The sequence below is a fragment of the Quercus robur genome, chromosome 7, assembly GCF_932294415.1.
Source record: "Quercus robur chromosome 7, dhQueRobu3.1, whole genome shotgun sequence".
Lineage (NCBI taxonomy): Eukaryota > Viridiplantae > Streptophyta > Magnoliopsida > Fagales > Fagaceae > Quercus > Quercus robur.
Genome location: NC_065540.1, coordinates 5,768,267 through 5,779,650, shown reverse-complemented (window position 1 = coordinate 5,779,650; position 11,384 = coordinate 5,768,267).

Genomic DNA, 11,384 nt, shown 5'->3' with positions numbered 1-11,384 from the left:
CAGATATCGGGCTAGATACGTGCGCAAGGACTATAAAAGAATTTCGCAAGTAAGGTTTGACCAAATTCTAAGACAAAATGAAAATAAAAAATTGTTATATGTTGCTTGATTGAAATCTGCAAATGACTATCTGACCACATGTGTTATATGTTGAATTATTGGTTCCCAAAACAGAGTTCCCAACTAGAGTTAGCAAACAAAATTTCTCTAGTCTTTATTAATTATAAGATTTTATTTTGTTGTATTTGATATTTGGATTATGTGATAATGTCTTTATTTACTATTGTAATCTTCCTACTTTTTAGTGTAATTTTCTCTTAGTTTATACTTGCACTTGCATACATAGGTTTTAAAGGTCGAACCACAAGATTTGGGAAATGATTTTCTAATTCCTTTATATTTTTAGTTTGATGTGTGACACGTGACATTTATATATTTAATCATGTCTTAAATTATAAAAAATGATAGGAAATTGGAGGATCCACTAGGAGTGGATCTTGAATAAGATTTATATAAATCAAATCTTAGGTGTGAAAGCTAAAAGCTTCTTTCTAGAAAGAGAAGTTTTGTTAGTTAAATAGCAAATCCTCTTCTAAAAGCTTGGGTTTTTATTAGACGACACCATTGTTGATGTAGACCTTAGCCCCATCCTAGCTAGTTCTTCATAGTCCCAAAGTCCTAAAGTAGCAAACAAAACCAAAAGGTTGCACTATCATGTTACTAGGAAGGTTCTGTTAGGAAGGTTCCTCGAAGCCGCAGGAGTATATACGAGTATATATAGTACACACAACAGTACTAGACACAATTAACAGTTAAATCAGTCGATAAAACAAAACAAAATAGCTTTCATTTTCAACTGTCCCGATCGAGTATGAATATGACAAATCGTTTCAAGTTATTCTTTGTCACAATTATCACACAATTTATCCAACTCTTCTCAAAATATTGTTACCCCCCGCTTTCTAGGCCTTCACCTTCTGCAGTTGATGCTATTGACCAAGCTGAAGCACCAGCTCGAGCTGCAGTTGGTGTGGTAGAAGTGCAACACAAAGAATGGACTGAACTTATGGTTACTTTTTGTTTGGCTTCGGCCATTGATATAGCTTTGGTATCCGTTTAAGTAAACTCACAACTTACCACAGCTTTCCACTTGCTGTCTCTAACAATCTTGCTCGCTTTTGCTTCCTTTGTTGTTAGCAAATTCATCAAGTCCAAGTTTTTGGTGTCAGCCCAAGTGCTTGAGAATTTGGTGTATTCTTCATCATAACCGTGTTTTTCATGGCCATCACCGTTCCATTTCCTCTTTACCTCAAATTTGCTAGTTGGGCTGTCTATACCATTTCTGCCCTTGCCATTTTATTCTACACTTCTTGTTAACTTACGGGTAATTTAAGAAGTGTTTGTGTGTGTGAGAGAGAGAGAGAGCAAACTTCCAAAGATGTACAATTGCATTTCTCTCTCTATTTTTTGGCTTTTTTGTTTCCTGCATTCTATGAGCAATAGAGAATTAAAACATGTCTCTACTATTCATAGTCACATACTAATAAACTGGTAAAGAGGATTCACCTAAAAGAAGAAGCTCATGTGTCTTGTGCAAAGTTTCGCACAACGACTTTAAAGAAATATTCTTCCTTCTTGTTACTGGTACTACCGTACTATTTCACTTGCCCCCAAAGCCATTGTACTCTTTCACTTGCCCCCAAAGCCATTGTACTCTTTAAGCTGTGACAGGTACTAAAAAGTTGTTAAAGTATTGTCTTATTTTATTCTAGGGGAAATATTACACCTGGATTTGAATTTTGCATACAGCACAAAAGGTCAGAAACAGATCACTTTTAAGCCTCTCATCATTATGCAACTACTTTCAAAAACAGTTCTTGCGACTGGCTTATTAATCCAAATGATCACGTGAATCCCATCAGCAAATGTGCAATTTAGTCTAAAATCAGACAAGCGCATATGCAGTAGTAACTGTAACTTTCTCGCATGCGCGCCAAAGTCATACCACTTCAGAACCAGGGCATAGCGTACAGCAATTTATTAGACAGAACCAGAAAAGAAAAAGTCTAATATAACCTGTAGATTTCCAAATTAATGTAACACTCATCATTTACATCTAAGCACATACCTTGTTGTTGGATTTTCTGGTCATCCTTTTTTTACTTGGACACGCAGTAGTGGAGGATGATTGAGATGTGTAAGAAGCATGGAAATCTTTAAATCTTGTAGTTGTGCAATGTTTCAAATTAGGCTTCTCTGTCACTTCAATTGCCTTCTTTACCATTCGAATTCTTGAAACACCGTGGTGTGTATTCAAGTCACAGTTCTTTTCAATCATTTCCTTGCAATAAATCTTGCAATGCTGTGTGTATAAATCTATGGCACAATAGATCAGGTCATCCATCTACAAGTAGATTCAATATTCTTGCTTCTGCAGTACCAGAGATCACCCATTGCAATCTTGATTGTAGTTCCTGTACAGTTTCCCCTCTAGCTAAACAAAAAAGGGTTTCATTCAATAATAATAATCATGTTTTTTATTCAATTTTTGATCTTGTGCATTGTGATATCTAGAGTCTGTTGTCAATACTACATTAAAGGGGCATAATTATTTTTCTCACCATTGTAGATGACCATAGTAGGTGCACTTGTGTTTATCTAATGAAAATGAAGTCAGATACAATAGAATAGACAATGGTCTTGAGTTTGCCATGCCTTCATTCTGTGCTTGCAAATGTGTTATGCACCAACTCACTTGTGTTGACACCCAACAACAAAATGCAGTGATAGAGAGAAAGTGTCAATACGTTTAAATATGGCTTAAGCCCTTAGGTTTCGAGCCAACTTGCCTTTTAAATTTTAGGGTGATTGTGTCTTGACAGCAATTTATTTGATTGACGAAGTCCCTAGTCCTATTCTAGGTAATCCAACTCCTTCTGAGAGACTATTCACTAAATCCCTTAATAATTACATTTACAAGTATTTTGTTATCTTTGCTATGCCTCAACTTATCTATGAATAGGACTAAATTTGATGCAAGATCTAAACCCTGCATCTTCATTGATTACCCTTTTGGGATTAAAGGTTACAAATTGTTTGATTTGCAGTCTTAGTCATGTTTCATTTTTAGGGACGTAGTCTTTCATAAGTTTGTATTTCCTTTTCATTCTTGGTCTCATAATTTGTCTAATGTTCCCTCATATACTGTCCTAGCACCTCCTTTGTTTCCTCCTTTAAATTCTGTAGCTGTTGACTATCAACCTCCACCTGCTAGTGTGATTCTGTACCAGCAAAAAATCCTGCTGCTAGTCCTCTAGAGCAGGCTTCATATTCTATTGCTTCCATACCTCCTTTTTTATATGGCTCTTGTTATAGATTTTGTAAGTTTTAGCCGTAAAAATTTTCTTTTGTTATAGAATCAAGAAATTTTTGTGATTTGGAAGTTGTTAGGTTGTTGAAAAAGTGATGAAAGTAAGTTGTTTGATGGATGAGAAAGTGATGGATTTTTTTGGCTGTATATTTAGTTGGATTAAATCTGTGTAAAGAAATTCATAAAAATTTAGTCGAATTTAGGTAGATTTTAAAAAAATCAGAATATAATTTTGTGTGTGTGGATATTTTAATGTTTAAATCCTGAATCTTATTCATATTTGGCTTTTCCTAGTGATGTATGTTGGGGGCGGTTTTTTTGCACGTAGCCACGTGCCTTTTGGAGGTGTGACTTTGCTAGGCCCAGAATTGTTTTAGGGAGGTCAACCCAGAACTCGACATTGGGCCGCATACACCAATGGCTACCGGTGTATTTTTTAAGCCTACAAAATAGATAAAACCCAAAGTCTTAGAATCATGATAATGGTTGAAATAAATAAATAATATGCTTAGCATGATAGCTTTGATTAAATGGTGAGTTGATACGTTATTATTATGTTTGTTAAGTGATGTCCAATATTAGAAAGTGTTTAATTAGGTGTCCAATGTACAATAATGGGATGAGTCCGATAGTCCATGTCTAGTTGCGGTTCATGGTTCATGTTCAACATGATAAGGTATGTCCGGCAATGGTCTCTGTCCAAATAATAAATGTCCAATGGTAGTTCATTTCCAAAAAAGATATGTGTCCAAGGATGGTTCATGTCCAAATAATATATGTGAGATGATGGTAGATCGATTTATTAATATGTATGTTCATTAATGAAGTATTAGTGAGATGATATTAAAATAACTTACATCCAGCGGTAAAATAATAATGAATTAATATGTACTTAATAATGTGATCTTGAAAATAGAGAAAGATTGACTTATCTTGTGTGTTTCTGACTCCAGCCGTATAGCATCACTTTGTTCTTTATATGATTTGTGGCCCTAGCCATGTAACAATAATGGGTTGATGACATTCCAACAGTATAATAACATTAGTTGAGTGGTATAATGATAGTGAATAAAATATACTTAATAATATAAGTTTGAAGGTAAAATATAATGACTTATCTTTATAATTTGGGGCTCTAGCTGTAACATCAGTGGACTTAGTCATTTCAGCAACCTTCAGACTTTGTAGCTTCAGCCGTACAACACCAGTGAGCTTAACATTTCAGCAGCATGGTGAAGTGAATCCTTTCATGGTGACTTCATGTTTGAAAAGGGAAAAATGAGTGCAACTGGAGGGAGAGAGAGCATATCCAGCCGTGTGCATCGGTTGGTTAAGTTTGTCCTCTTAATCATGCACTTAAATGATTTTCCCCATGTAATACTCTTTTAGTTTTTTAGTCAAGCATGAGTGATATTGCCTTCCATAAGAAGGGCTTTTAATTTTTCTAAGTTTTTGCCTTCCATAAGAAGGGCTTTTAGCATTATAAATATATGTCTTCCATGAGAAAGGGCTTTTGTGATGTGTTCTTGGAAGAATATTTTGATACGTTTTAAGATGTGTAGAGATGGTAAGAAATATATATATTGTGAGATATGGTGTTTGTAATATGTATAGGAATTGTATGTAGATACTTTGTTGGACATCGATCTTGTATGCTATGTGAGGCATGGAGTTTGAGATATATGATGAGTATGTATGGGTATTTTGTGAGGAAGGTGTTTATAAAATATATGGAAGTGTGAGATAGATAATATAAAGGTTGAATATAGTAAATGCATGAGATTATTCGTGTTATGGGTTATGTTGCTTTCTAAGAAGGGAGATTTTGTATGGGAAATAAAGAACGAGATGGAGATGTGTTTTGGGCAATAAAAATGAGTGAAATTTCAGAGTATTGAAGTGTGGGAGAGATGGATAGTGTGTAATGGTGCTGTCTAGGAAGATATATTTTTGTAAGGGAGATGGAGAAGTATAGAAGAGTTTAGAGATCTTTAGAGATATGGCAGCAAAATGAATAGAGTTTCAAAAAATGGAAGATGAGAGAGGGATGAAGAAAGACATGGAGATCTTTTAGAGATATGGCAGCAAGATGAATGGAGTTTCAGAATTATTGAAGATCAGAGAGAGGGTTCAGATAGAGGGGGGGATGGATGATGTCTGTAGTGTGTAGCTTGGTCCTCTTTATATAGAGCCAAGCTATGTAACTAGATCAGAATTTAGTTGAAGGAAAATTAGCAAATAAGGGAAAATCTTTGACAAAGTAAGTGGTCTTTTGTTTTTTAACCAAAAGAAGAAATTTTAAGACTTAAATGTTGCTGACACAGCTGGATGATGTCATGTGGATGACATCCTTTGCTTGGAGAAAAAATATTTGGCATTAAATTCATGATTTAACTAAAGATGGTGAGATGATCTTTAAGGGATCCTCTTGTTTCTGGTACTACAGTTGCTAGGATTGGGCATTTATGGGCGAATGACATCATTTTAGGACATGTGTCAACCTGCTGGAGCTACTACAGATCTGTTGGAGCTGTTACAGCTTATGCAAAAGCTGTTTGCAGCTTCCGCTGGAGCTGTTTCAGCTTCTGCAGAAGCTGTTGCAACTTCCGCTGGAGCCGTTTTTGGTGTTTTCGGCTAAGTTTCTTCTCTTGGAAAAATTATTTGTTTAGTCCATATATAATTTTGGTAAGTAATAGACTAGTTGGTTGATATTTGATGAAGTTTTAGAGATATAAATATGATCTTTTTGTATTTTAACCAAATCTTGGAGAGTAAAGAGAGCATTTAATGCTAGATATGAGATGTTAATATATATTTAGCCATGTGCTTGGAATTGATTTATATGAAAATAATAAAATAATTAATATGGAATGATATGATTATATTTTGAAACTTATATTATATGATGGACATTAATTTTTATGTAAAGAGCATGGGGAGTTTTATCATTTTAAGTGCTTATGTGATATGGGAGGCTTACCCAAATATTACCTTTTGTACACTGACCCATCAGAGTTCAGGAAATTGGGGAAGACATGCCAAGCAACATGCTTTCCTTTATCAACTTTGAACCACTGGAGCTTTACTGAACATACTTCTTGGCCCTCCAAATCACGACTCCCAAAATTCCCCCAATGAGACTCATGAGCTTGGATCATGAGCCAAAAATGAGATGTTGTGCCATGAGCTCGAACTATGGGCCTTGATGAGATTATATCGCCATGAGTTTTGGACCATGGGCTTCAGCATCATTTTTGTGAATAAGGACTCTTTTGGGCTTTAAAATAGATTCTCCCAAAATCTATGATAATATTGATGTGGTGCGGGTCGCCAATGAAATGAAGCCATGTGGTATGAAAAATTTGTCCTCAACAATGTATAAAAATATGCATTGATATAAATATTTTGTTGAATCTATATATTCAACAAAAACACCAACTTAGAAACAAAAAATTAAAACCGAAAATCAATTTTCAACTCCATAAAATAATCTAAAATTTCATTTTTCCTAAAAAACGATACTATGACAGTGAGTTTTTCTCACCCTCTACACAACTCAGCTTTGCAGATCTGCTCTCCTTAGCAGCTTGGCTCATAGTCGCAGCAGGTATCATCTGCCGCTCTTTGGCTCTCTATCTCTCCATTTTTCTTTCTCTATCATCACTTCAGGCTTTCTCACTTTATTACTCTAATTTTAGCATTTTCAATTTTCTCTTTTTATTAGATTTTGTATAATTAAAGTTGTGCGTGCCAAAAATGAGGTTAATGGGCCGACCCTCACTTGGGCTCACAATCTATTTGTAGCGTGAGTTTTGGATTTCCTACCTTGGGTAGTTCCTAACACAAAGACTCAACAAAGCAACCTCTCCTTATGAACTCCTCTACTCTTATTACTATTGCTCTTCTGTTGCTCTCTCACTCCCTCTATTCTTAGTTTCTTCTGGTACCTTTTCTCCCTTAGCTTCTCATATTTATAGCCCAAAATTAGTGGAGGAGTTATGATTACTCTTGTGGTGAGTGGAAAGGAGGTCCAATGTTATTATCCTTAAGTGGGTGTTTAGGTGGGAGTGGGAGGAGTGGCATTGGAACTGCCTCCCACCTCAAAAAAGCCGCTCGGCGGCGATACTCCCCAAGGTACTGCCGGGCAGCCGAAAGGTGGTACCCCTAGCAATCGTTGTCTTGTTTGGGATATAATTGACCGAGCAAGGCCCAGGTGATGAAACACAATGTGCACAGATTAAGAGTATTTGCCCAATGGGCTCTAGGTTGGCATGAGGCTTGGGCCTATGGCCTTAGAGGGCCTAAGGCCCGGAGTCGGACAAAGGGGTTGAGGTCATAGGCCATACCGTTGGGTCGAAGTTCAGGGCCCAAGTGGGCCTGGGGCTCTTTACGCCATACAAAAGTTTTTTGAATGATTACCGATAAGTCCAAAAACTTGAAACCGTCTCACATGCATTGATGAAGCTAAGGTACGTTACACATTTATTAAGGGCATTCAAGCAAAAGATTAACGGACAGAACAACGGTAACAGAGTTATATCCATCAAGATATCGACCTGTATCACACTAGTTGTTGCAAAGTAAATACAAAGATTTGTTGCTCATCAATGCGGAATTAGCTATAAAATGAGAGAAAGATCCAAGCATAGAGATATAGAAAAAATCCCATCCGAAAACTATTCCCAAGTCAAATCCTCTTTCTAAAACTTCTTTCCGACTTCATCATTGGAGGGTTTTTGGCAAACACTACACCAGTGTATTCCATTTCCAATTTGAATCTTATTGCAAGTTTTATGTGAGAGACGTAGTGAACTCCCTTCATCCATTGGCAAAGACGAGGAACTCAATTGCTGATTTTTGGCATCATCAATTACTCTAAAAAAAAGAAATTTATAAATTAGCCATTGTCGGCCAGTGTTGAGACTTGAGAGCTCTGTTCACAATTTCATAGTCGCCTTTCAAAAATAGCTCAAGGCGTAAGAGCATCTCCAATAGGTTCTCTAAAACCAATTTTGGAGAACAAACACACCAAAAACTCACTCCAACAGCTTCTCTAAAAGCAGAACTTTTCCAATTTTTTTTTTTGAAGTTGCTACAGTCGCTCTCTTTATCTAGAGAAGACTATAGCAACTCCAAATGAAATTTTCTGCTTAAAAAAATCACACAACTCAATAAAAAAACAATTCTTTCTCTCTCCTCTCACCACGGCTACAAACATTCACAATGGCTACAAACACAACAATCTTTTCTCTCAAACATCTCTAAACTCAAGCATAATCAAAATACAAACTCAAAAACATAATCTTAAAATTAATCAAATCATAACAATAAAAGCAAAAAAAAAAAAAAAAAAAAAAAGACACAAGCCATCTAACCCATCTGGGCTGCGTTGGGGAGAAAGATTAGGGATGGCAATTTATATCCGACCCGCAGATACCTGGCCCGGCCCGACCCTAATGGGCCGGATTTTACCCGGCCCAATAAATTATAGGGTCGGGTATGGGTTTTAAAAAAAAAACCTGAAGCGGGTCCGGGTTTTATCCATACCCGGCCCGAACCCGGACCCGGACCCGACCCGTTTAAGGGTAAAATACCAAAATACCCCCAACCTCTGATCTCTGTCACTCTCCTCACATCACTCTGCTCTCCCCAACCTCTGATCTCTGTCACCATTGGCCATCACGTGCACCTTCGATCAGGTTGTTTTCTCTCTTTCTCTCAATCTCAACTCACACGGTCTCACACTTTTACTCACTCTCAATCTCACTCACTTTCAAGCAGCGCCGCCCAAGATCTCATCCTCTTACCTCCGTTCCAAGCATTCACCACCACCGGTCCAAGCTCTCACTCACTCTCAATCTCATCGTCGGCCCAAGCTCTCACCGCCGATCTGTTCTCTAGTTCTCTTCAAATTTTTTTTTTTTTTTTAATATGAGTCTTTGAGAATATGAGATGTTTGTTTCAATTTTTTTGTTTGGTCTTTTCTACTTAAACTATGGACTTCAACAGATGGGTTGTGCTACTTCTAGTTATTGTAGTTTAAAGACTTGAAATTCTGAGACTTTGTGGTGTAACTATAATATATTGTGGAAGAAATTGTGTATATTGTGTTTTGTGTTTGTCGTAAATGCAGTGCCTAAACGGAGATGGGAGACAAAAATGAATTTGGGCTTCATTCAAAAGTTTTTTTTTTTTTGGTTGGGCCATGATTTGGGCCGCGGGCTAAACGGGGCCTGTGGGGCCTGGCAGAGTGGGTCTGGGCCCCGAGAAAAAAACCCGATTAATAATTGGGCCGGGTATGAGTTGCGGGTCCAGACCCGCGGGTCGGGTTCGGATATGCAAAAACCCGGCCCGAACCCAACCCGCTGCCATTCCTAAGAAAGATGAGTGGCGGCGGTGGAGCGGAAGGCGCGGCACAGAGAGCGGAGCAGAAGGCGCAACGGAGTGGAGTGGAGCAATCTAACCCATCTGTTCTTTCTCTCTCTACCTCTTTCTCCGTTTCTTATCACAGAGAGAGCTAGAGAATGTTCTGGAATCAAGTAAGAAAAAAAAAAGTAGAAAAAGAGAGAACTGGAGAAAGAAAGAGAGGGGGAGGTTCTGGAATCAAGTGGAAAAAGAAAAAGAAGTAGAGAAAAAAAGGAGAGGATGAAGATAGGAGTGGGTATACGTGTGTGGTGGAGAAAAAGAAAGAGAAAAAAAGAAAAAGAACGTATGGATGGAAGAAAGGAAAAATAATATAAAGAATAAGAAATGACAATTTAGAAATGCTACCACAATATTTTCACAATAAATTTTAAGTAACATATTGTTATTAGCTAATATTGATGAGTAAAAAAATAATTTCAGTGGTGGGTTCAAATTAGAACTAGTAACAACTTTTCATATAAGATTTTGTAATGATTCTTGTGAAAGTGTTGCAAAAAATATTGTGGATGTTACACTTTTTGTTGAAAAATATAATTTTTGAGAATGAATAGAGGAAGAATAAATAAAGATTAAAAAAGAATAAAGAATGAATGAAGAAATAATATTTAAATGAGATAGAGAAATGATAGAGAATTTGTTGGAATGTGTATTTGAAAAAGTGGGTAGGTCAAAGGTAAATATCACTGTTTATTGTCTAAACAGTACAAAAATTTAGACAAACTGCTGGAAATGCTATAAGTGTTATATTTGATGGCTTGGAATATTATTGTGCACCACGTCACTTGGGATAATTGCCCATTGAATTCCCAACCCGGTTTAGATATCCAAGTTCAACTTGGAATTGATGTTTTGGACCTCAGGTGCTCAATGTATTTTGGCTGGTTTGGAATAGTAGCAAAGTCGATATGAGATATAGAGTTCTACTTTAAGTAGACTTTGTCTTTACTTGAATTAGTATTTTGCACGTGAAGGAATACAATTTTATTGATTGAAGGACTTGTATCTTCACCGACTTAATTTCCTATATAAGCAGCGTGTTGCGGCAATTGAAGAGTGTGAAAATAAAGTGGGTGGGTGTGAGAAAAGGAGGCTCTCCTTTGTTTGGTTCTTTTGATATTTGTGGGTTACAATTTGGAATAGTGAGAGAAGTTTGTTGTTACTTAGTTCTGCAGTTTGGTTATTTGCTCTCTCTTGGTACGTTGCAACTTTTGGATTTGCTTTGTGGCTCTCTCTTTGGTTTGTGCGCAATTCGCATTTGGTATTTGATATTCATATTTGGTATTTGTGAATTTTTGGTTCTTTGGTTTTGTATTTGTAAGAGAGAGCCATTTGGGTGTATTTGAGATTTGAGTTTGTGAGAGTGTCTTTATACCAATTTGTATTATCCCAAATTTGATATAGTGAAATTTGTTCGTCGTCGCCCGTGAATGTAGGCTATTGCCGAACCACGTAATTTTTGGTGTTTTATGTCTATTTTCTTTTGAATTAATTTTCTTCGTTCTTATTATTAGTTTGGAAATTTTTTACAAGTCTAAAATATTTTCAAAGTCAACATTAATAATTTGAACTTCCGTTATTTTACAACCCT